Genomic DNA, 26,118 nt, shown 5'->3' with positions numbered 1-26,118 from the left:
ATTAGAGAGAAAACAACTGAAATACAAATAAATAAAATCCACTCTGCACAGTAATCCACAAGACGCCTGTGCTCAAAGTGATGAAACAGTCTTTGTTCAGAGAGTCCTGTCTGCCAACATTTAAACAGAGTTTGGCATACTATACAGTGATCTTTTCACATACAAAAACAAACAGATTTTTCTTGTGCAAGCTACAGACCTCTTCTGCATTTCCAACTGAAATGATTTATCAGCCAATTGACACTTCTTGAATTAATTCTTCTTCAAGTATAACCTAGGAAATTCCATCTCCTATCAGTTATGTCAAATTTGACAGCCTCAGGTGAAATTTCTGCTTTCTTAATTATTTTATTATCCCATTAATTCTCTGAAACCATTAGAAACATCCCCATGTCCCCCTCCGAAGAATTTTTCTGCTTCCTTAATGTCTGTAGCTTTCAAGAACCTCAAATAAACAATGTCCTCCCTTGGCAATCTCTTTGCTATACTAAATATGTTTCACTACCATCATTTCCCTTCAGAAAATAACTATTGCTTATGCATCAGTTTTTCTCCACCTTTCTGTTAGTGTCAAACCCAGAAAGAACAAACAAAGTGATCCTCTCAGAGGTAGAGGTGCCTGATTTTCACCCTGCGCACTATGATAGTTACACAGACATTTCCTCACCCCAGGCCAAAAGAGTACTTCTGAAAATTGTACCTTGCAAATCATATATTACCTGCTGTCTCTTGTTCCTCTATGACAATAAAAGGTGAAATGCACCATGTTGCAAATCTATACACTGAAAAAACTGTGTTTTTGGTGGCCATGCTGAAGGAAAGGGCATAGGACAGATATCACTCTCAACAATGCTGGTCCCTGGGACAGGCTGCCCAGGGAGGCTGGGTACCTCCATTCCTAGAGAAGGTAAAATCTCAACAGGAACAGACTCTGACTATCTGATCTAATTTAAAATTAGTCATGTTCTGAACTGGAGTCCCTTCCAACCCAACTTGCTTTCTGTGAATTCCTCAAGAATACTCGATCACTCCAGAAATACGGCATAGTACCCCATTGGATGATATTTTGTGCTATTATTTCCCTTGCAGTCTGACACCAGATGCAAAAAGTACAAAGACTGGATCTCTTCTCCCAGCAGTGTTGCCAGGAGATTTAGGAGACTATTCAGCTTCTGTTGGACTATAGCCATTTTAACAAGTTGTGAGAACAGAAAAATGGACTGGATCACACTGAAGTGAGGAAACAACCTCAAGGCAATATATAAGACAGTACAGTGGCTATCACCTGAGAAATGAGATAAAACAGAAATATCTGTTGTTTTAGGCAATTCCAGAAGGGTAATGGTCAACAAAGTCACGTATAATGTCACTACCTTTGCCAAATGATCCAAGCTCTTTCTGGAACACAGGTTTTAGTTCTTTTAGAGAAGGAATTAGGTACCTTAGGGTACATTGTTTCATTGCAACTGAGGGCAAAACCAGACCCCGCCTTGACTCAAACGATACATAACCTAGAAATACTGTTGTCAATCTAGTGGAGATTAGGAATGACTGAATCTCTCCCACTTTATCTAAATTTTCCCTAGAATACCCTTATTTCTGCTGACTGAATTGTAAGATCACACACCTCATCTTCTTCAAGACCTTCTGTCCTTTTGCTACTCAGTTATGACAAACCATGAAACCACTGTAACACAGTTTCTCAGTCACAAGGATCAACTCAGTGCTTTTGGGGACAGTTCCTGCTCACAACTGCATAGAGATTACTTTAGACACAACTGGAAATGGCAGAGCCCCTTTGGGGTTGGCTTTTGTCAGCCTAGTATCTAATACAGAATAAATATGCTAAGAGCTCCAAATGTACTATGCTCGAATAAAAAAGAAAAGAATAAGAAATAATCTATTAATGGTAGGACAATGAAAATGTAAAAAAACCCCACTCAAAAATAAGTAGCAAATCAATTAAGCACAAAATCTGAGAGAACAAAGAGGTGCTCAAGGCTACCAAGTGCCTAATCCTAGGGAGAACATTCTTCAAGATACTGAACATCACACAACTGAGTTGGCAAAAATAAAAGTATACAAATCACTGCAAAATCTTGTGTATTTTCTGTAAGAATGAGTCCGCCCTAAAGACAAACTGAAATTTCTTGAATTTGGGTTTAGAAATCAAGACAGCAGCTTGCCAACCTTGTTCTTTTAAAATGCTGTTCTCTAGAGAAGATTCATATTGGTTCATATTCAAATTGCATTTTCTCTGAAACTAATTCAAGGATAAGATTTTTCATATTTTTAAAAGCTGATTTTCAAAAATTAGAGAGAGAGAATTCATTTTTAGAACTTTATGCCAGGCTGTCAGAATAATACAACACTGGAAAATACTTTCAACACAGGACTGAATCTTATCCACTTGGGTAAGAAAAACCAAAATCAAAAACAAACAAAAAAAAAAAAAAAAAGAAAAATCAACACCTTAATGCAAAGATTTATGGTTGAGGATGTAGTGATTATTTTGATTATGTGACAATCACAAGTTTTGATTATTTGATAATTGCAGAAGTAGGGCAGGTTTATTTTTCACTTTGCTACAAATGCATTATCTATATTACTGTCTCTGCTAAAACAGCTTGGACAGCCTGACTAAAGATTGTACATAACTCCCACAGAATCATCTTTATTGTTGTACAATGCTGTATGTCACCCTCATGCCTCTCAGCTGCTATCATATGATAGATACTCTGTTTTAAAGGTGGTCACCACAACGATGCCACTTCTGGAGTAGAGTGACATGTGCTATTAGCACATGGCAGATTATGATCCCTGTGCAGAAGAATGCTGTCTACCTAAAAGTACTGCTGAAGAAACACAGGTGATCTTCAGTAAAAGACAAACATGTTATCTTCATGACAGAAAAACCAAACCATGCAATTTAGAACAATAAAATGTTAAGACTATAATTACTTATGATCTCACTTATTTAAAAGGTTTCTATGTCCAGCAAGGAAACTTTACTACATTGTCTGGACAATTGGTTTATCTCAATGGAACTTAGAGCCTCCAGACATAAAACTGGCTGAACTGGCAACCTGAAAGTAACCATTCAGTACTGCCCTAGAATTAATTAGTTCCACATCAACATGGAAAAGGATTTCACTGGGAAAAGTGCCAGAATAAGAACCATCAAAACAGATCACTGGTAGTCACCAGAGAGTAGGAGATTAATCTAGCTGATTAATCTGTTGAGCTGTAATAGTTCCTCAAGGACAGTGTGATGAGCTGGTGAAGGAACCTAGTGTCATTTTTCTGGCACCTGCTCCAGAAGGACAGAGGTCTGTACAAGAAAGCTTGCTGGCAACATCAGTGCTCCCATTTTTACTGGACTGAAGAAAGCAGCTGGATACATCTCCAGACCCACTAGATTCTACTTTTGTTGAAAATTTTGCAATGCTTTCACCAGATCTATAGTGTCATTTGGCAACACAGAACCATAGAAAGGCTTGGGTGGAAGGTGGACTTCAAGATCATCTACTTCCAATCCCCCTGGTATAGTATTCAACTAGACCAGGTTGCTCCCTATCCAACCTGGACTTGAACATTTCCAGGGATGGGGCATCCACAGTCTCTATGATAAACCTGTTCTAGTGCCTTACCACCTTCACAGTAAAGACTTTTTTCCTTAAATCTAAGGTAAACCTGCTCTCTTCAAAGCCATTTCCTCTTGTCCTGTCACTACATGCCATTGTAAAAAGTCTCTCTACAGCTTTTTCATAGGCCCCTTTAGGTACTAAAATCTTGTTACACGACATATCAGAAATCTCATTCAGACCAAGTGACAGAGATAAGGAAATCAGCAGAGGGAGAAACCAAGGTGGGGGGGGAAGTGAAAAAGAGAAATATAAGAATAAGTGAAGGATTTAAATCCATTCTACTCCTATAATTTTGATGTCAATGGCAGCAAGAGATTATCAGAGCCTGCAGAGGGATCTCAAGTCAGCAGGAGAGCAGGAGAACAGCATAAAGGAATTCCAGCCACTCCAGCCAGTAAGTCAGCTCCACTGAGGATTCAGTTAAAATCTCCCTTATGCAAATTCACATAGAATGAGGAATAAATAAGACTTGCACAAGGCTGCAGGGCTAGGATCCTATTGCTAGCACAGAGGCATGGTAGGATAGCTCCTAGGACTGGAGTGTTGGAATGGAAGGCCCTTTAGGAAGGACAGCCAAGGAAGAAGATGAGGAGAGGGTGTCACTCTTTATGTCAGTGACCAGCTGGAGTGTGTGCAAGTCTGCTTGGGAATGAATGCGAAGATGACTGACAACTTATGAGCAGGATTAAAGAGAGAACAAGAACTGATGACATTATAGAGGGGGTCTGCTACAGGCTCCAACGAGGAACACCATCAGATGAGGCTCTCTGCAGACAGACAGAAGTCTCATGTTCCTAAGCCCCGGTCCTCAGGGGCAACTTCAACCTCATACCTGTTAGAGAGACAACAGAAAACAGCATAAGCAACCCAGGAAGTTCCTGGAATGCATTGATGATAACTTCCTTCCCCAAGAGACAGAGAAGCCAACGAGGAGAGATACAACACTGGACCTGGTTCTCAACAAGCTGAGGCTGGTGGGGAATGTGAAGTTCAAGAGCAGCTTTGGCTGCAGCACCTATGAAATTGTGGAGTTCAAGATTTTTAGGGAAGCAAGGACAGCACACAGCAAGCTTGAGGAGAGCAAACTTCTTCAGGGGTCTTCATTGAGAGAACCATGGGATAAAGCTCTGGAGGGAAAAAGGGCTGAAAGAAGCTCATTAATATTCAAAGATCACCTTTCCAAAATCAGAAGAAATGCATCCCAACAAAGAAAATGTCAGGCAAAATATGTCAGGAGTACTGTATGGATGAAAGGTGCCCCTGGACAAAGTCCAAAAGTGAGACTACAGAGGATGGAGGCAAGGACAGGGGGGTCTGGGAGGAATTGTTCAATCAACCAAGGATCAGGTTAGGAAAGCTAAAGCCCTGATAGAATTAAGTGTGATCAGGGATGTGAAAGGCAACAAATAAACATTCCATAGATCAGTGATAAAAGAAAGATAGGGGTAAATGTGGTCCCTCCCTGGAAGGAAATGGGAAACCTTATTAGCTAGAACATGGAGGAGGCTGAGGTACTCAATGACTTTTTTGCCTCAGTTTTCCCAGCAAATACTCCATCCCCACTGCCCGAGATGCAGAAGGCAAAGGCAGGGACTGGGAGAATGAAGAACCATCCACTGCAGGAGAAGTTCAGGCTCAAGAACATCTAAAGAACCTCAAGGTAGGTGCCCAAGCCCATGGGACCTGATGAGAAACATCCGCAGGTCCTGACGAAAGTGGCAGATTAAGTGGCTAAGCCACTATTCATCATATTTTACAAACCATGGCATTTTGGTGAAGCCCCTACTATCTGGAAAAGGGAGAAAAAATCCCCATTGTCACAAGAGAAAAAGGAAGACTCAGGATGCTGCAGGCCAGTCAGTTTGCATCTGTTTTCTGGCAAGATCTTGGAGCAGATCCTCATGGACACAAGGCTGAGGCACAGGGAAAATAAAGGAGTGACTGGTCACAGCCAAAATGGCTTCACTAAAGACAAATCATGTCTGACAAATTTGGTGATCTTCTACAGCACGGTTAGAGCATTGATGGATAAGAGAAGAGCAACTGCCTTCATCTACCTGGACTTGTGCAAAGCATATGACACTGTTCTATTACATTCTTGTCTCTAAACTGAAAAAGCCATGAATTTGACAATGGAACACTTAGTGGATATGGACTTAGCTGGATAGTTGCCCTTAGTGAGTTGTGGTCAGCAGCTCAGTCTCCAAGTAGAGACCAGTGACAAATGGGATTCCCCAGGGGCTGCTATTGGAACCATTGGAGTTTCACATCTTTTTCAGCCATATGTACAATGGGAAATGTCTCAGGTTTAGGAAGTCCTTGAAACACAAGCTAGAAGCAGTACCATCACAATACAGTAGCTTTACCAGATGATTTTTACTCGCCACTGTCAGACACTCTCAGTACAGGTTAATGCAGTGTCTATAAGCAGCAGACATAATAAATAATTAAAGTAATATATACTGCTGATTCACAGTAGAAGGAAAAAGCCCTACTGCACATAGCTGACAGAACAACAGATACTGCTGAAGACAACATTGCACACTGCTATTGAGACTTACAATGCCTTCAACTCAAGACCCAATCCTAGCTAGCTAGAAAAGAATAGTATTAAAGCTCAGATGTATCTGAGAATCCAGGATATTATACTATAATCCAGCAAGTAATATAAAAAAATGTTATTCAAAAGCATTAGCTTCTCTGAAGACTTATAGCAACATGCTATCCTTATTTATGTTCTACAGATATTGCAACAGCTCTGTACTGGAAGCTCATGCCATAGATGGTTTAGCCAAAGGCCCCAATATTATGATTATAGCTCTTCCATAGCAGACCAAAATATTACTGCTTATTTGCCAAAGCCCTGTTGATAATCCTCTACTCTGGGAATCCTTTCAAACAGTTTTACACTTTCAGGAGTAATTATGGGGGGAAAAAAAAATGGTTTACTTTACCTGCACTATTCTTGCAAAAACAGCTCTTTTTGCTTGTTAAAATACTGAATTTTCTGAAAACATATCAAAAAACCCAAGAGATGCTGTCTCTGTGCAAACACACATGCACAAAAAACTGTTCTATTTGCAGGAAATAATGAGAGATTAATTACATATTTTCAATAGACTATTTTCTAATAATATAATTGTTAAAATGAGGGGATGGGGGAACCCACTCTCTAAATTCAATGGAAAAACAATCTTTCCTTTGGACCATGAGTTTATGCCTTCAAGTTACAAAAACAAAAACCCTGGAGAACTGGCAAAAAAAATTATCACATTATTGTTGGCACCAAAACAAAGGAACTTCTAATCTATTTCAACTGAAATCATATGATCCAGTAGCCTGGGGGAAGGGCTATTAATAGCAGTCAGAGCAAAGAGGAGGAGACAGCAGCCTTCCTCAGCTGAGAGCAAGGCAGCAGGTCTCTGCAGCTCTTCTACTCCCTCCACCCAAGTGCATGAGGCCAGTGGCACGGGCAGCAGTGGGCTTGCAGGCACAACTGGGCACCTGGGCTTGGCAGCTTCTGACAGCCACCCCCAACTACAGCTATAGCCCCACACTGCAGCCCTCCCAACGCCAGCAGACCCCACTTTGGATCACACTGGAACAGCTTTTAGGCTACTTCTGCAACACACTGTGTGTTATTGTACTCACAACTGGAAAAGACAGAGACAGCACTGTAAAAATTAAATTGGCTATGAGTCCCTGTCTCCTACTTGGTATTGATAATGTATTTCTTTAATGAGGGAAAGGAGAGAAGGAAAAAAAACCAAACACATAACAATCAAGGAAGATGGAGAAATGGCTTTCATCAACAGAAATGCATACATCAGCCAACAAGCTGAATAATCACAAAATGGGGGAAAACCCTGATCCAAGCATTAATAATTCAATTAGTATTCATTGAAATAACATTGATTTTAATTAATCTATTTCACATCACTGTTCATATCCTATATGCTTTCTATTACAGCTTAAAAATCATTAGCGTATGAGCCTGCTAAGTACTCATACCTTTAAAGATAACAAAAGGGAGACATTAACTTGCTGAATGAATATTTTAAAGCCTCAAATAGTCAATAAAGAAAAATGAAATGTAATTGCTTGTTGCTGTGCATTACTAATACAGAATACACTAGTATGTTGCCTGCTGTACAATATACATAATTTGATTCATTGGAACTTAAGTATATTAAAATATTGGTAAAAACTGCATTACCTACCAAAGAATATTCTTAACAACTTGTATTTGTACATTACAAGAATGCCACTGTTCAGTGACTGACTGAAGTAAAACACTTCATTTGTTCTACTGCTCTGAGCTCATCCAAAATACACAAGAACAAAAAAAAGTACATGATTCTGCCTGAGGTAGGACCAGCAGATCAATAGAAAATATCTATGTCCATCACAGAGCTTTGCTGGAGATGATGTGGAACAAGGTGCATTTCTACAGGAAACTCCAAGAATCTGTGTAATTCCTAAAGCTCTGTGCACCACGGCAAGCCGAGCAGTGAGCATAAACTTCACTTCCCTACTGCAGGGCTGTTTCTTGTTTTGTGTTGGGCAATGCTGACACTCTGGCCTTGGCCCTTTGGCAGCGAGTCCCCACCACGTTGGATAAAAAGATGAAGAAGGGAGATGCATAGGCAAATGTAATTTAATAAAGAGCAGCAAGACCAGTCTGGACTATCAAAAGATAGTATGGAAATGATTTTATAAAAATAAATATGCTCTCCTTTACATTCCCCTGCCATTATGATTTATGTCAATGATAGAGTGAATCCACAATTATTGTCACATTTTTAGTTTATTTTTGTTTATTTATTTTTTGCAATATATTGAGGAAAATTCTGAATTTGGATGCAGTCTGATGTTTTTCTGTCTGGCTGGGTAACTACAGAGATATGACAGTTCAAGTGCTTGGTTTCTTAACAAGGTTTTTTGCTACCTATAGGTCTCTAATTAAGCTCAGTCAATTTTTATTAGTTTCCACAGGTTCAGATTTCATTGCAAGGCAATCGAAATACTTTAAATCTTTTCACTGTCAGTCATCTGTCTTTGCCTTAGAGAGTCTTTCACATCACAGCTCTTACCTCATTCTCGAACAATGCTCATACTTGTTCTCTTAATTGATACTTGTTTACACTAACGATTTCTACTATGTGTGAAATACTTTCATGTGTAAAATAAACTGTAAGTAGCATTTCTCCATCTCCACCCCAAACTCATTATCTAAATGCTACAGGTTATTCCACATTTCGATATACACATAACACAGAAACACTGATTTTCTTATTTAGTAACAGTTGTGGTCACTTAGGTGTGCCAACAGTTCAGCAAGGGGCACAGGCTGCCACTGCACATTATCACAGGATAATAGGACAGAAGAATTTACATTCAAGACATCTTGCAAAAAATTCCATAATTGGCTTATCAACAGTACTCAACCAAGTGCAACAAAGCTCAGGCACAAGCTTATTTTATATATGCATATATATCAAAAATATATGTGTATAGATAGCTATCTACATCTTCATTTTCCACATCATGTGCAATATTGAAACACATTATGTCTTGCACTGGCATTATACACCTTGCACCAGCTTGCAGCATGCAGATACAGTAAACACTACCACTAAAGCACAGTAATCTTCACACACCACCCCTGTAAACAACCTCAGTGCTCTACAGTTTCCAGAGGAGTATGTATTTGTTAAAGCTCTTTTACTGAAAAAAAGAAAAACACTAATAGCACCATGGGAGTTTCAAGAAAGGCAGGCAAATTATGATCACATTTACCATCTAATTTGCTCTCTGAGGCTTGTTCAAACAGTGCAAACATTGTGCTCCTCTTCTTCATTTGTTCTGACAAGCAGGATGACAACTAATCACCATCAAGAGCTTTCCCACTCTCCAGGCCCCCGTTTTCTGTTTATTCAATTTGATGCCTTCTAACCAAGGAAACTGTTAGCCCTCCCTGCCACCCCAACTGAGAAGGCCAGCTCTCCAAGGCCAGATTTCAACTAGAACTCTTTGTAAAGTGTGAATCCAGTGCTAAGAAGGAGTAAAACGGGCTCTTTCTGCTGTGCAGTGTGTGATACCACCAGCACTGGGCTCTGTATAGGTTGACAAAAACACCTAAGGGAGGCAAATAAGGTTTTAGACTGGCATAGAAAAAGGAGACAAAAGAGAGACATCCTCTACCCTCTTCCTTCATTTTCCCCAAATATAATTTACCAAAGCATTGCCATGATGCCTTAAAATATAATGCAAAAATAATAAACAAAAAAAACCAAAAAAAAAAAAAAAAAAAGCTTAAAGAATACTGGAAAGTTACTTCAAGAATGTCTGTCCTTTGATAGATCTTATCTTGGTAACTGTTGCACTGATTTGCCTTGATAACACTCAGCCACACAATCAAATTACCTTGACTTTATGAGTTAAGCCAGTGTCATTCTCCACATGTGCCCTCTTCACCCAGAGCTTAAGCAAGACAAGACAAACTGAAAAAAAAAAAAAAAAAAGGACTAAGCCACAGTACCTCACATGCCCATTGGGCTATAATAGTAGTCAGAAGAAGATGCATAAAACTCAATTTTAAGAGATCTTAAACTTTGCATTGACCAAACCCATAGCAAAAATTCCTTCTTTTGCTTTATAAGCACTTGAAAAATGCATCCAGGCATTAATTGATAAAAAGTACACTCTCTTACCATGAATCCTATTCCTTGACCTGCAGGTAACAGCCCATAACCCCACCAATGTCATCAGTATCACTAACTGGTAGCACTGCATTACAATCAGCTATCCAAAAAAGTGACATTAGGAAGCTGCCTAGTTCAAACATTATCCTACTTTTTAAAAGGTTTTAAATGCTTTCCTGGATCTTGCAATCCTTCTGCTTACACACATAATTTAAAAGTCTGCACTAGAATGCATTTTGAAGCAGGTGATTGTTCATTAAATATTGGGAAAACTTGTCCTAATACAAAGTGCATACATGGCTGTAGTATTTCCTTCTAAAAACTCACTCTTTATAAATGCCTGCTCAGGTAAAGATCTAGAAATATAGTATGACAAATGCAAGTATCTTTAGAGCCTCATATATGGCAAAGGGAAAAAACAGGCCATGTATAACCCATCAATTATTTGAAAAACTATTTGTAACAGAGAGGAATTCTGCAAATAAAGTCAGCAAAGTTTTCTGTAAAAGGCAGAATAAAATTCTTTACTAAGAGGTCGGTATATTCTTGGGAGGGACAAAGGGAAAGAAAAAAGCCATCTCCCTTGCTCTTGCTGCTTTCAAAAGCACTTGCAATCTCTTTTTCTTGGAAAATATTTGGGGGACAGGAACATTAAGACTCTAGTCTCTGCTGCATGTTGCATGAGAGACTTCAGTATTTTCTCTACCACACATCACTCTGGCAAAAGTGACCAAAGAGGGGTATTTCCTGATTTAATGATAAATGTGGTAGCCTAATGGATTTTAGATTAGACCAGCCCACTCTCATGTCAATACATAGTCTTCAATAACTGTCTGAGTCTGAAGATGTTCAGTGCTGAGCTACTTTCTCCAGACACTTAATATCGTTATTTTTGTAGGCTATGATACTTAAATGGTCCACATCAAACTCAGAGGTGCCTTTTCCTTTAACCATTACTGTTATTTTCTAGTGAGCTCATTTGTGATTTTAATTTGTACAGATCAATTAAGCCACCATCCCCAAAGTTGCATAACTTTGCAGAGCTGCAAAAAATGAGTTACAGATTTCTTTCATCTCTTCAGCTTCACAGCATTAACTTTGAGGACTGTAAACTTTGAGCTTTTATATCAGACACAGATACCTGCAGAAAAAAAAAATTGAAGCCCAAAGTAACTTTCTTTAACAACTAGTATCCTGTGCAACTTCAGTGATGTCAACAGAACCAAGAGGGAGGTAAATCAGTGTGTATTTTTGGCAGCTTTCCCTTTTCTGCCAATTAGAACAATTAGACTTTAAATTTCACAAAAGCTAAAAGAAATTAGCAGTGTTGTCTTGGTCAAACACTAAAGTAAATAGCATGTGCAGCATTAATCTTACTTGCAGTTTTGCAAGGTATTAATATCACATTCCCATTGGCTCATTTTCCCGTGCTTACTACAGCGAATATATTTTGATGAGTGAACTGCTTTGTCTGTGCCAAAGAAGAGAGTTGAGTTTCAGCTGGTCAAGCAGCAGGCTGCCAAAGCAGTTGGACTCACTTTCCCTAGAGAAGACTTCAAGTAATTTTGGGAGGTATTTGGGTACAGAGGAGTAGAGCAGGTGGGAGGAAATAGTAAGAAGACAACTGGTTTCAGACAGTCTCCTCCAAGTGGGGAGGAGGAGAGAGCAGAGTGCAGAGGTAGGTCAAAGGTAGATTTGGCTCATAGGGAATGCTCCTTAAAAAGTATTATAGCCACAACCAGGCTCTTTGTAATGAAACTAAGACTTTCTCTATGGAGAGACAGGCTGTGCCTTAAAAATGGTACTCGAACTGATTTCTAACTACAGCCACTATGATATAAACAAGCACAGACTGTGAGATTTTTCGTGTTATTTAATGCTAGCTGAAGGTGACATGATAGGTGAAATTCAATTTAAAATGTTAAGCAATATATTTTGATTTGTAACAATTTCCCCTTAAAATAGTTTGAGAGAGATTCTTTGTCAGTACTGTAGATGTGCAGACAATACTGTCAAACATCTGGTCTGCCCACTCCCAGCTCTGTTGACCTCTTTGAGGCCAGCTCAAAACTAAGTCCAGGTGCTGCCAGCAAATGTCTTTCTGTGCTACATGGGATTCATGAGAAGGGGAAAGCCAGAGACACAGTGGCAGCACATGGGAAAGGAAGCAGCTCTGAGCAGCCACAGACTGAGAGCTGCTGTTTAAGAGGAGTTAAGCTCAGAGTCCACTGAAGTCAATGGGAATTTTGCTACCAACGTAGACAAGACTTTGATTGTCTCTAAAATTCTGTCAAATAAGCAAAGCCAGCTGACTTCAAAGTGCTTCATCATTATGCTTCAGATGCAACAATCCTAGGTGGGGCCTGAAATAATTTTAGATTACAATTTCAGGTGGAAGTCCTGTCAACCTTTTTTTTCCATTTAAGGGCAAGTTTCCTTATAAAAAGTATTCTCTTCTGTTTGAACATTGCATGAAAACCCATATTTCCAACACACCACAAGAAGTTTTTTACAGCTCAATAAGTCACAGGAATTAAACAGCACACATCCTTGCAGTGACTTACACATACCATGAATAAAAACATGAAAGAATAGACTGAAGCAGAAAGGAGTCAAGCAATAAGAAAACTAGGAAATGCAAATATTTTACCTGTCTTACTATCAGCAGATTGTTTTCAGAGGAACCACAAGGTACACAAATACAAGACAAGGTATAAATAATTGTAATTTAAGTAATTGTTCTTTCATTTTTTCTGTACGCAACATGCCTGAGGTAGCTATTCAAGCAAACATTAACAAATAATCTTAAGTAAAATGACTTCTTGTATTTTTGGTCTCCCAAAATGCCACATGAACTTCTTATACAGTGGACCAGCCACAAGAAGGCACATCACATAGAATAGGAAGGATTAGCTTTCTGTTCAGCTACTTGCACAACCTATCTCAAAAACAAAAATAACACCCCAAGTCTATCTGAAGATAGCATGTTTCTGAAGAAAAGCATATTTCTGTAATTAAAGAAAGCACTACTATAAGTTCCTTACCAAATTATGTAGGTTGTCAGTAAAGCCAGTGCAATAGCAGCATGTCAAATCTAAGGACCCCGGCTGCAGAGCCACCAGCCCTGCCCATATGAACACTACTGCATGCACATGTTGGTAAGGGCATTGTGCACCAGACTGGTCCATCCAAAGGACAGTCTCACCAGTCTTCCATTTTTAAGTTAAAAAGTTAACTAAATCTATATTGCACAAAAAAGTCCTTTGTAGTACATTTTTTTCCCTAAATTCAATAAGAAAAGTATTGTATCTCATGGCAGTAGCTAGGTAGTCTTTATTGGGCTCATAAAAGATTATGATTTTGCCCTATTCTCTATATAAGTGAATTTCTTAAAATATCATTTCTAAAATGGCACTTCTTCTCATGATAGTGTTTCTTTAATATATTAACTTTCCCACTTCCCATACTTTGATGGTTCGGCAATTTTCTAGTTCATTTTAAATCATTTTTTGACAAAACAATACCAACAGTTCAGTAAGTGTCCCACTGCATTTTGCAATTTGCGTTTCTTTTTGAAATACCCTCTTACTGAATAGCTTTAGCAACTAATAAAATTCTTCAATTTCAAAGCCAAAAGAATCCCATTAAGCACTAAATTCCTGAGGAAGGAGGAAGAATCAGTCATACTGACTGTTGATGGTAGATTTTGGTTTTAACACTAGCAAAGCTTTTTTAAAACCAGTAATACATTGCAATTAACAGGTTTCATGCATAACTGACTGTATAGATTTTTGTACATTTGATGCTTTGACAGACAGATGTGTACACATACTTGTAGATATGTGCATACAGGTGTTTAAATATATTACTGTAGATACACATATAAGTATATAGTGACACATATACACAGGCACATATACACATGCATATCAGCCACAGCTGTTAATTTTCTCTGTCAAAACAAAAATGAACAAAAAAATATAGTGGAAAGTCACCACTATGAAATTAAATATATTCTTATGTGATTGATAAGATGCAATAACTAAGCTGAGTAGAACCCTGGTGAAGGCACATAAACCTTGTTAACATAAATTTTGTCTGTTAACAGTGAACTGCTAACAGGATCACTCCCAGTCTGTGATTTATGATAACTTTGTATCAGTAACAGTATGATAACTAACTTTTATAAATTATGAACTCCTATTGCATTCCCACATTGGAAAAAAATACACACCCATACAAAGACTTGTCTAAAACTAGGGACAGATTCAACTTTTTCAAAAATTCACCCCATTTAACTCCTAATATCTATCCATCCATTGGAGACAACCTTTCCCACTTGAGATGGGAGCAATTTCAGTCTGTTTCAGTACAAAGCAGAATACCTTAGGTTAATATTTTCTGTAGTTTGGCTGTGGTACTTTACTTCAACTTTCATTTGATAGAAAAATCTAATGGTTGAGGACTGTACCTTCCACAAGATGTAACAAGACTTTCGCAAGAAACAAGTATGACATTTTAAATCAAGTTCTGCAAATCTTTCAAATAATATGTTGTGATACTAGCATGGACAAAGAATGTTTAAACCCTCTCTAGCCTTAACATTTAATAGTAAATACATCTTCTTTACAGTACATATTATACTATTTTCTTTAAACATGGACTAGTTATTTTTTTATTAAATACTTGTGTTAAAGAGAAAGGTCAGCTTCAGAAATCCTAGAGAAGGGAACTAGAACAAGCTACCTAAAGAATGACACCAAGAGAAGAGCATGACAGACATCAGATATTTAAGAGGAAGGTAGGTACATTTAAATTTGCTTCAGTCTCTTCCATTGGTAGTATTTTGGTGAGTGGAAATAACATCTACAGAGTATTTCTTATTTCACTACCATTTATAAGATGTTTTGGTCATATGAACTACAGAAATATATGAATATGTGTTTTGATAAACAAAACATATGACAGTCTTCATTTTAATTTATTTAATGAGCAGAAATGCTTGTCCATTCACTGTAATCCCCATCATCCCAAAAACAACTATATTAATAATTTCAGTTTGTTTATTGTTCTGGTAAATCACAGCATTACAGAAGGGGTAAGTCTGTAAAGAGCCAGAGTAAGGCACCACAATATTTATGTTACTTATGCTAATTTATTTTCCTTATGGTAACATAAATACAGTCATAATTCCTACACAGGATAAAAAACCTGGCCATTGAAACGCAAAGATGTTTCCAATTTCTCCCATCATTTGAAGCAATCCACGTAAAAGAAAAAAAATTTGAGAACCAAAATAAATCCTGTAAAGGGTCTGCCTTAGTGGCACTCATTTTAGAACTGTCTGCTTTGCACTTGGATTTATAAATGCTAATTATCAAGGTCATCACAGATTTGTGTGATATTTTAGGTTTTCTCTCTGCTTTTCTATTAACCTGAGAAATAGAAGTGTTCTTTCTAAAATTACTATTCTAAAATTCTAGAATATCTTAGAACTATGCTAGAGCTGCCTAGACAGTCTTTTCAACAATTTCCCCTTTCTTAATTTTCAGAGGTTACAAGAATCAACTGCGTAGCTACTGCACTGAGAGATTAAGATGCTGTTCCCCACAACTAATATGTCCCTCCATTGCAACATTTACTTTCTAAAGTATTAGTATCTTCTTCGGAGAACACCCAGATTTGTTTTCCTATTCATTAAGGTATTAGCAAAAAAAGATAGAGTAATTCTCCTGCAAAAAATATCCTTGAAGTAACTTTAACATAACTGTTAAATCCAGCTGCAACCTAAAACTGGGCATTCTTCATACCCACATTTTACCAGATAATTCTGGTTTGAGGTCCCTAGAATCAGTGACAGGTGGATTATCTAACTAAAGCAAGTACCTTTGGGTAAAGCTAAGCCAGCAAAATTACTTTTGCTGTTACCACAGTGGCTAGCATTAAGGAAAGAGAAACTAATGAAAACTGTCCCACACATACCAGGATTGTCACTGACACAATGATAATTGGCTTACACGAGGTGATAAGACTACAGACAAATGTTAGCATCATGGCATTCACCTTTGCACTGTCTGCCCCAGAGTCTTTTATATGTCCCTCCAAAGGGGTTATCTGCATGTATGTTGAGGAGGTCTCATTTTGGAGAGAGATGCATAATAAAGTGGAGATCTCATCTGAATGTCAGGTGATTAAGTCTCACTGCATACACTGTCATAGAGTGACTGGAAGACACGTAAAGCGCCCCTCCAAAAATAAATAGAGCAAATACGGTGCCCAACCAACTCTGACTTCCCAAAATAACAAATAAGCATGTGAAATTCTACATCTGCAGGCCAATGGTGCCAGCAAAACAGAAAGGTAGTCAGGTCCTTTAGATATCAACTGTCTCTGAGCACGGGATACACATATCAGCTCAATAAATTCAGTTGAAGTTGGGTATGAAATTATTTCAGCTGTTCTCTATGTGTGATAAAGCAAAACATGTAACAGGTGTTTGAATTGAAACCAGGGAGAAGTGGATGTAGAATTTTCTTGGATTGAAAAAGACAATCAGGGCAGTTCAGTGGACATTACCGAAGGCAAAAATAGTCTGATGGAAAGGATGGTCACCTACAGAAGCCAACAGACTTTTAACATTAGAAAGAATCCAAAATATTACTAGAAATGTTACAAGCAGCATAGACCAGTATAGAAATTACAAGCTGAAATTTAATAAAAACACATCTTGGAATTGTCCCTCCTTTGAGAGCTATCATGTGGAAATTCACAGGTTAACATGCAGGAGAAAAAAAGCATGATTTTGCAGACAATCAGCAAAAACTCACACAACATGTATGGTAGAAACAAAGAAATAAACTATACTAGTACCACTAGCAAAGAAAATTTATTCAAAGAAGTAGTAAACACCTTCATAAAAATATTTTTGGCACTATCTTCCACAGCCAGCTTTGATGATATAAAAGAAACAAAGATTTTTATTTGGGTGTTAATGTTTTGAACAGCAGTGGAGTGAAGCAAGAGAGCATGGCCAGAAAATTCTGAGCAAGAACCTGTACTTTCAAAGGCTAAAGCTAAGCAAACACGCTACATTCTAGAGACCAGAAACAACAAATCCAGGCAAGAAGTTTAACTGGAGGAGCTGATTTCATGGTAGGCTGTCACTGAGCAGCTCTACCAGACACACAATGGGTATTTGATGCTATGGAATGAGCTCTGGAATGAGGAAGACATGTAAAGAACTGGTGACTTACAGCCGAGCAAACTGTTTCTAATGAAAATCTTCAACAACACAATCAGTGTTATGTCTCTTTACTAGTATTTGCATCAGAAACTCTTTATATTTTCTATGGGGGTGTGATTGATAGTATTTCTGGCTTAATGACCCTACAATTGTATTATCTAAACATAGAAGTAATAAAGCTAAAAATTACCTACTGAATGAGTCTTTGCAACTGTTTAGCATTGAAAGGAACCCTGAATTTACTAAAATGAGTCTTAAGCTGTCTCTGTCTTTTGCTAAAAATGCTCAGCAAACTTTCCTTCCTTCCCAGGTAGGTATTTTCGGGGGTTTTTTGCCTTCCAGCAGTGGAAGATCTGCAAGCTAAGGTCAAAGCTCAAAAAGCTTCAGCAGTTGTAGACACTCTCTAGAATACTGGACAAAATTTAATTGCTAAAGCTTTTGTTCAGAATGGAACAAACTTACAGGAGTGCCTACTCCCCACATCACCAAGAGGGCAATGTTCAGTGCAGCACTGGGTATTTCAGGATGTACATTTATTATATGTGAAAACTATTCAGAGGCTGAAAAAATATCTCAGATGAGTGCCGGAAATACCCTGAACTGGCCTAAAATGAAAGGTCAGAATTGGAATCTTCAGAGTTATCCCATATGCCAAAAACTACAATGAATAAGTCAACACAGGCAGTATAAAATATTGACACTGCAGCTCTAAGTAGGATAGATTTGTTTACGTTGCTTGGAAAAAAAACACACTTCTTTTAGATTAATATTCTCATTCTGCTGAGGCAGCATCTCCTAATAAAATGACATCTAAGTTTGTGATGGTATATATGCAGCATTTTTACTAGATACAGCATTGCTGACAGTAATATCCAATAAAGCAAAAGTATTAAGCAAAAGTATAAGTTCTAAGTAATGGAACAATTTTAAAAGTTTTATTCTCAAGACCAATGGATGTAATGACAACAATAATACAGACACTGAAAAAGGCACCTAATTAGATTTTAATCCATGTTACAACACACCAGTATCACCACTTTCTTTAATCAAGGCAGGTAAATGGTGGCAATTTTTAAAATGCTACTAGAAAACACATATAGTGAAATTCATAGACAACAATAATTAACAACATAATTAATATTATAATTTATTTAATGGTAGTTTAATATAATTTATTTAATGGGGGTTCCTTCCATTGCCACTGTATTTAATGCTGTCTGTCTGTTCATAGGGGAAACATTAGTAGTAAGCTTTAAAGAACGCAAGTGAAAATCCTGGAATTGCTGGGTAATGTAACATGGGAAGAATAGGGCACCTTATTTCAGTTTCAGAAAGCAAAAGGATAAGAGGCATCAAATTTACCTCTTTGATTAGTGAGACCTAGGGCAAAATACAAAAATGCAGTATTTATACAACTGAACATCAAAACACAGTGCAGTAAAAAAAAAGTGGGATTTCTGGCTTTGCTTAATACTGGATTCTAAGATAAGTAACTTCTGTAAGTCTAAGTAAGAGCACAAAACATCTCAAACTCTAACTGGATTAAGTAATAGAATTCATTATTAGGTTGGTTGTTTATAACTTGAAATTGTGTTGAATGTTAACTTGTTTATTTAACAGAACTGGTACAGAACCTTGAAAAGAAATGGCATCATGGACCAAATGTCTAAGTTTCCAAACCAAAGAACCAGCACTTCTACTTGAAGAACGAACTGTCAGATAAGGTGCAATTTTTGAAAGCAGCTGATCAGTGATAAACTCATTTTCCAGACTGCTGTGCACTCTTCATCCATAGTCCTTATGTGGCATTGGACTCTGTTTCTGTCAGAGGAACAACACTCCTAAAGTTATAATTTACACTCATTCAGAATTGAAATGCAGGGTTTATTACTCAAGAGCCTGGCAGCTGAACAGCAATATGTGGATCTATCCTGTGAACAGTATGTACTGTAGGCAGAGTTGTTAGAATGAAGGAAGACTAAAGATAAAGCCAAGACTCCTGGTGAGATCTATCAGATGCTTATTAGCACAAGAGATTTCAAAAGCTACATGACAGAAGGGATAAAAGAGTTGAAAATAATCTCATATTGTGTACAGTCAAGGAGGAGACACAGATATACCAGTGCTATGTGTGAATATAAGCTAAACATTTGTAAAAGCAGTTCAGCAGAACAACTGATGTAAAAAGAAGACAAAAGTACTGACCTACTTCACAGCTCTTCGTGTTCCGACTACCTCATACAAGCTTTAAGGCTAACAGTTCATCTTCATCCTCATTCATTCAAAATCATCATCCAACCTTCCCTTTCTCTTCATCTGCCAAGAAACCTGCAAGGCGATTATTAATGTAATGCAATGTGGAAAAGCAGTTGAATGAAAAATTGTCACTGCATTCCAAGTATGGTGGAAATTTCTTCCAAGAATCTCTATCAAGTCACCTTTGATATTTATAGTAGATTTGGAGCTCATTCCCCCCAGTTAACAAACTTCTGTGCATATCTACAAAAGAAGAAAGAAAGCAAAGAAAGCGTCTTTGCCTCAGGATAAATGAAAAGCTATTTCAGTTACGGTTGTTCTATGGTTCTATGACAGTGTCTGGTGTGATAGGAACTTGCTGAAGACCAAGTTCCCAGCAAGATACACAGGGAGAGTGACCTTTGAGCATAACTATACATTTGTTAGGATGCTAATTAAAATCCATATTGATCCACAGAGGAAAGTATACCATAAGAAATTGGGATATACTATGTCTGGTTCTGGAAAGTCATTCATAAGAGTACTCAGGCTCCACACAAAACACAGTGGTATCACTGACACAATAAAAGGCCAAAAACTAAATAAATTTCATGGCCATGACAGTACTATGGTCACTTGAAAGACAAGGTGGGGAACTATGATTCTATTCTAACTCAACAGCATAAAGCAGAAAGTAGATAAAAAATGGGACACGTACTACTTGTTTATAAAGACTTTAAGGGAGAAGTGACTTAAGAAAAATCCTTTAAAGGAATATTCAATAAAAGCAATATGTCAACAACTCTGTCTAAAACTTCCTGCACAAAATTGTCAGAATCAGATATATTTGCCCGGTTTCGTTTTTTTTCTTTTTACATAATATATCACCACAAATATTGACATATTTCAATTATACACTATGAATTATTTTAATCCCTGCTGGAAATTAAACAATAAGTACCTTTCAAAAACAAAACACAATCTGTCCCAATATTTAAATGAGAAGATAGCAAAATTCTGTCACAGGGATTCAGACTTTCACGTGAACGTAAAGATATTTCTCAATTTAACTACCTACAAGTGAACTATATTAAAGTACCTACAAGTGAACTATACATATAATGCACAGAATTTACATGATTTGCCCTTCTTTGAACAGCAGGAAAAGACAGGAGGTTTTAGAGGACGCTCTTATATAACCATGACTATATACAGTAAAGAATCCAAACAGACGGTAGAAACTGCAAGGTCCAAATTGTTAATCCTACAAATGGATGACCAGAAAATGCAGCATGTATTTACAGTGTTGATTAGGGCAAGAGAATTGAGAACATCCTGAAACACATGGAGCCCAACAATGCAATATACCCAACCAATATTTATTGCTGCCTCTCTAGAAGCAATTTCCATTTTGATGTGTTCTCTCACACATGATGTTCTGAAACAGTTAAGTAACATGAAAAATACAGGTTCAAGACTATATCTGTCACAGATGAAAATACAGCATTTATGCAGCATTACATAATAAAGCCACCGGTTTATGGACTCAAGGTCCTCTCAGGACTGCCACAAATCTACATATTGTCATATGAGAGATTTTTACATTTGCTTATGTGAATTAAAAAGAATCCACATTAATAATCAAAACAAAAACCCCATAGTTACTGAGTCTAAAGGGCTGAGGAAATTTATCAGTGAGATTTGGTTGCAGCAAAGGTCACCTATTAGTTCACAAAAATCTGCCTGGAAAGCCACCTATCTTAGCCAATGTTTTATAGAGAAACCAAGGACCACGTTAAACCATCTGATTCCTGGGGTAGGGGGGCAATATTGAGGGTAGATCTACATTTGTTCTGAACTTGAAAGAAAGCACAATTGCAAGGAGGGAAAAAAACTGTGGCATTTTTTACACACTTATTTTAGAAACTATGAATTGATTAACTCCAGCAAACTGTTCACCTAACCAGTAGATCTAGCTAAATTTCTACTATGTTAATGTAAGTGAAATCATTTACACTGATTTTTGCCAAATAAAATATAAATTTTGTGGCGATAATCAATGCTGAGCATGAAGCTCCATAAATCTGTGGAACCCAACAAATTCAGGGAAGAAATCATAAGGCATGCAATCTGCAGCAAGAGATGACTGGACTGATGATCCTCGAGGTCTCTTGTATTCTTGTTTTCCCAAACTACTACACATAAATCAGATACCAATTTTCACTAGTAGCCTAATCAAATTTTGGACACATGTATTTAGAGTTGAAGCATGAATACATCCTCTCAGTACATGATCCAGACTATAAGATGATTATTTCTGCTCAAGTCCTGCACACCACCATAGCTAACCCTCTCTCTAATTCCCTAATCTAATGGCACAATTAGTCCAGTTAAGGATTAGACATTATATTCAGAATTTTACAAGAGTTCTCCTACCCCTAAGTATCAGAGAATGCAAAAAATAATCACCCTCACATGTCTTAGCAGGTAAGCACCAAGCATTTTCTACTACATATTAAAATTAGCATGCAGAGAAACTGCTACCAAAAGCTGTATCTAACCCAACATTTTGATGCAGCTAAATAAATTTGTAGATGTATAATATATAAAAAAATACAAATATACACATCACTATTAACATCTGTATATATTGCCACGATTCTGGAATAGCACATTTGACAAATATACACACACAAAAAAGGAGGCAAATACTCCATAATTTACTAGTAGCATGCACTTTCTTAGAATGCTTTATCAGGTCCTAATTTAACCTACTTGACACACCTATAGAACTGAAAAGTATAGTCTAATTTTTCAGGCACTGGAAGTGAATAAACAAAAAAAATTACAAAAAGGCACCAAAGCCCAGGTCTTCCAGTTTTTAATTGCAAACTCTAGTCCACTAAAAAAGCTACAGGACTTATTTTGGGATACTATCTTCAGTTTTGGACCACTTTTTCATGGAAATCACTCAATCCCCCCATCCCATGAGGAAAACAATATATTCAATCTAAGGAAACCACCTGTGCTTTTTAATAGCCTTGCCTGACAAAGAATAGGTCTTGTAAAAGATGAAATAGAAAATGGAAATGGAAAACCATTCAACATTTGAGAAAGGTGACTAAATTCACTAGCCTAGTGTCAATTTTACTTCCTAGGTTTGTTTTTTGAGGGGTTTTTTTTTAAAGGCCATTCATGAAATATTGGAGATGCCTGTCTTATATTAATGCTGTGTCCTCTGACATCCACTCAGTGAAAGATAAAAAGATGGCATTAAGTTTTAGCAGTGAAGTGAAATGTTGCATGGTGCAAGGTGACCCAGTCTCATTTAACAGATTACCAAAATGTAATCAAATAAAACTATGATCTTTACACTGGCAAAAACAGTGCAGCAAGAGGACAAATGTGATTTTAAAAACTTAAAAGACCAATTGAAATGAATCATGTATATTTTTACACTGTAAGTGAGTCCTCTGCAGCTATCCAGTCCTTGTAAGAGCATCCATATTGAGGGCAAATTTTACTACAGGCAGGTTCAGCTTTCCCTACAATTTTTTCCTGCCATTATAACTAACTCAAAGCAAATATCCCAAACTCAATTAAGCTGTCTGATTACACTAAAAATAGTCCTTGCTCTTCATCTTATTCTCAGTATCTGCTGACAGATAAATCATAGTTCACTGGGAATGTATTGTCTAACTACATTAATCCACAGCTGGGGAAAAAAAAAATGGGAAGAGAAAACTCATAGCAGTCTGATGATGTGTGTACAATTCAATTACATCACAATAAACTGCTGTTGGTTAAGACTATTAGAAACAGAAAATTTTAGAAAGCACAGATTTTGTGAAACAGATCTAGACTTAATTGACAGAATTCTTCTCACACAGCTTGTTTTTGATTTCTACCATGATTTCCATACACCTTTTTCTAATGTGTTTTCTGATAGCTACTGACAAACTTGAGATATTTTCATGATGGACTTCGGCTGCAATCCACTATGGCAATTCCTCCTTTTCTAAACCCTCACATTTAGTCCTTCAAATCCATTCACTGAGAGCTGCCTCACCTGCCACTCAGATTGCAATGCCTCCCAGACCTTCATCAGCTCACCTCATCTATCCACTGTCACACAAACTTGGGCTCGATTTGTTGAAATGGAGGAAACTTCTCCTAGGGTCGAATGATGTAATTTGGGGCTGAAATTAAGTGAAGCTTGCAGGTTTGGATAGAGTGTTAGGTGAAATTCTGTCAAATCCTGAAAAATAAACCAAAACAAAACTATGAATTCATGCCTCTATTTTGCAGGAAACAACTCCTGGCAAAAATAATTTTGAAGAGTTTTAAATTAACCACAGGAAACCTTAAAAAGCATAAACATATATAATTATATGAAAAAATTCTATTTTTAATTTTTAATAAATTTTTAGATTATTTTTTAAAATTAATTTTAATTCTATTTTTGAAAAGAAGATCAGGCAGAATATAAGAGTTAGTGAGGGGAGATGTGACTGAAACTGCAGAGTTAAAACACCCACAACTTCAAAATGTACTATTAATATACTGGAAGATCTCTGCCCAGATTCATGCCACTAAACACAGGGCTTAAGAGTCTGAAAAAAATATTCAAACATGTGAAAGTAAAAAAATCCTTCTGTATAACAAAACAGCAATAAAAATCTCTTACCAATTATTCTACTGTGTTTTCAAAATAGGAATAGTGTCTCTTATGCCTTAATTTTATCATTTCCTTTGCCCCATGTTAAAACACCAGTGTAATTATCCTTTATAAAGGTTGACTGAGGTCCCTGTGCAAATCTGCTCAGGGTGATAATTTAGCTGGCTTTTTTATTTGCAGAATTTAGGCAAGAGTTTCAAGCTCTTTGTCAAAATAACTGCTTGATCTGCTTTAGTATTTTAATTGTTAAAAAAATAGCATTTTCTAATAAAGTGAGGGAGAGTAAGGTTAAATACTCCAATTACCAACTTGCAAGAAAAGTGAAACATAAAAGTTGTCCAAAATGATTCTTAATTTTGATATACTTGGAGTCAATTCTTAATATTTAATGATACCTGAAAATGTAAGTCACAGTAGCATATTAGAGAATATTTTTCAATGCCTCCAATGCACTCAAATGCTATTGAAAATGTTTTGTCATTAGTAAATAATAAATTCATTATTTCACATTCTAATGACTGACAAAGTACCAGACTTCAGTTGACACAAAAACTTTCATTTTAAGAAGAGAGATTTCAAGTAACTTGACCAAAGGAAGATTTGCAGTGCTGAAAACTTAACTGCTTTTTCCTAATTAAATGTTCTGGCCTAACAAGCAAAAAACAAAACAAAACAACAAAAAAAAAAAAAAAAAAAAAAAAAAAAACCACAAACCAAACCCAAAACAAAACACCAAAAACCAAAAAAACCAAAACACCCCCCCTCAAACCAATCAACCATTCCCAAGTACTCTACACCAGACACACTGAACGGGAATTATTAACATGGCTACACTCCATCTAGGGAGGAAATCTCACTTTCAAAAAGCTGAAGCTTCTTTATCTACTTATTTAAACCCTATTGAAACATAGTTTTCTTCAACAAGGCTTTTATTGCATAAAGAACACAAAGATTGCTGCTAAAAAGCCATCCTGCAAATGACAAAAACAACTGAAATGATACGAGAGCCACTTAAACTCGTGATGGTTTCGTCCAGTCAAGGTGCTCAAGGTCTCTCTCCAACAGTGACTGACTTAGCAGAGGTACCACTCTCACAAACACAACTGCACTTGCTGCCTCTGTCCCTCAACATCAACCACAACCACCACCACGAGACAGGAAAAGGCCCAGAGCAAGAGAGAGAGGGAGAGCAGTGCAAAGGTGACCCTCAAAAGATGCAGACAGTGTCCCACAAATGCTCTCCCTGCCAAGCACCCCATCAGCAGGACCATGGGATCTTTCACACAAAGGACAACCATAGCAAAACCCTTGCCTGCATCCCTCAGCCCTTTCCAGTGGTCACAAAATATTGCCAGAATACAGCAGCTCTCTCTCTTTGCATCATATTAGTTGTGCTTTTGAGTCTCTAAAAAAAAAAAAAAAAAACTCCAACCAACCAAAAAAAAAAAAAAAAAAAGTTCACCACACTTTTTTCTTTCCCCTAAAGTCTACCATTCTCTTATCTCTGCCTTAAATACAGTATTTTCTTCTGGCAGAATATTTTTTGAGGTACCATAAGTAAGACTCTTTCCACTCAGTAATTCCATGAAGATTGTGTCTTGGAAGGCTCTA

General features: G+C 37.2%; 1 protein-coding gene across 11 annotated transcripts in view; it reads right to left on the bottom strand.

Annotated features, from left to right (window-relative positions):
* Positions 1-26,118, bottom strand: part of FIGN (fidgetin, microtubule severing factor) — a 107,614-nt gene that overhangs the window by 36,165 nt on the left and 45,331 nt on the right. For 3 of the 11 annotated variants that reach the window (XM_079311830.1, XM_079311833.1, XM_079311834.1), the window contains 2 exons: positions 23,943-24,087; positions 19,800-19,922 (listed from right to left, as the gene is read on the bottom strand). The exons of 4 other annotated variants lie outside the window; for them this stretch is intronic. The gene's annotated coding sequence lies outside the window, so the exon portion shown is untranslated. Of the gene's footprint in view, positions 1-19,799; positions 19,923-20,032; positions 20,080-23,898; positions 24,088-26,118 lie in introns of those variants that run through there. 4 more of the 11 variants (XM_079311835.1, XM_079311836.1, XM_079311831.1 and 1 more) reach the window with 4 other exon arrangements.

Source organism: Erithacus rubecula, assembly GCF_903797595.1.
Source record: "Erithacus rubecula genome assembly, chromosome: 8".
Classification (NCBI taxonomy): Eukaryota; Metazoa; Chordata; class Aves; order Passeriformes; family Muscicapidae; genus Erithacus; species Erithacus rubecula.
Note: the sequence above shows the minus strand (reverse complement) of the source record. Positions and strands in the feature narration are given on the sequence as shown.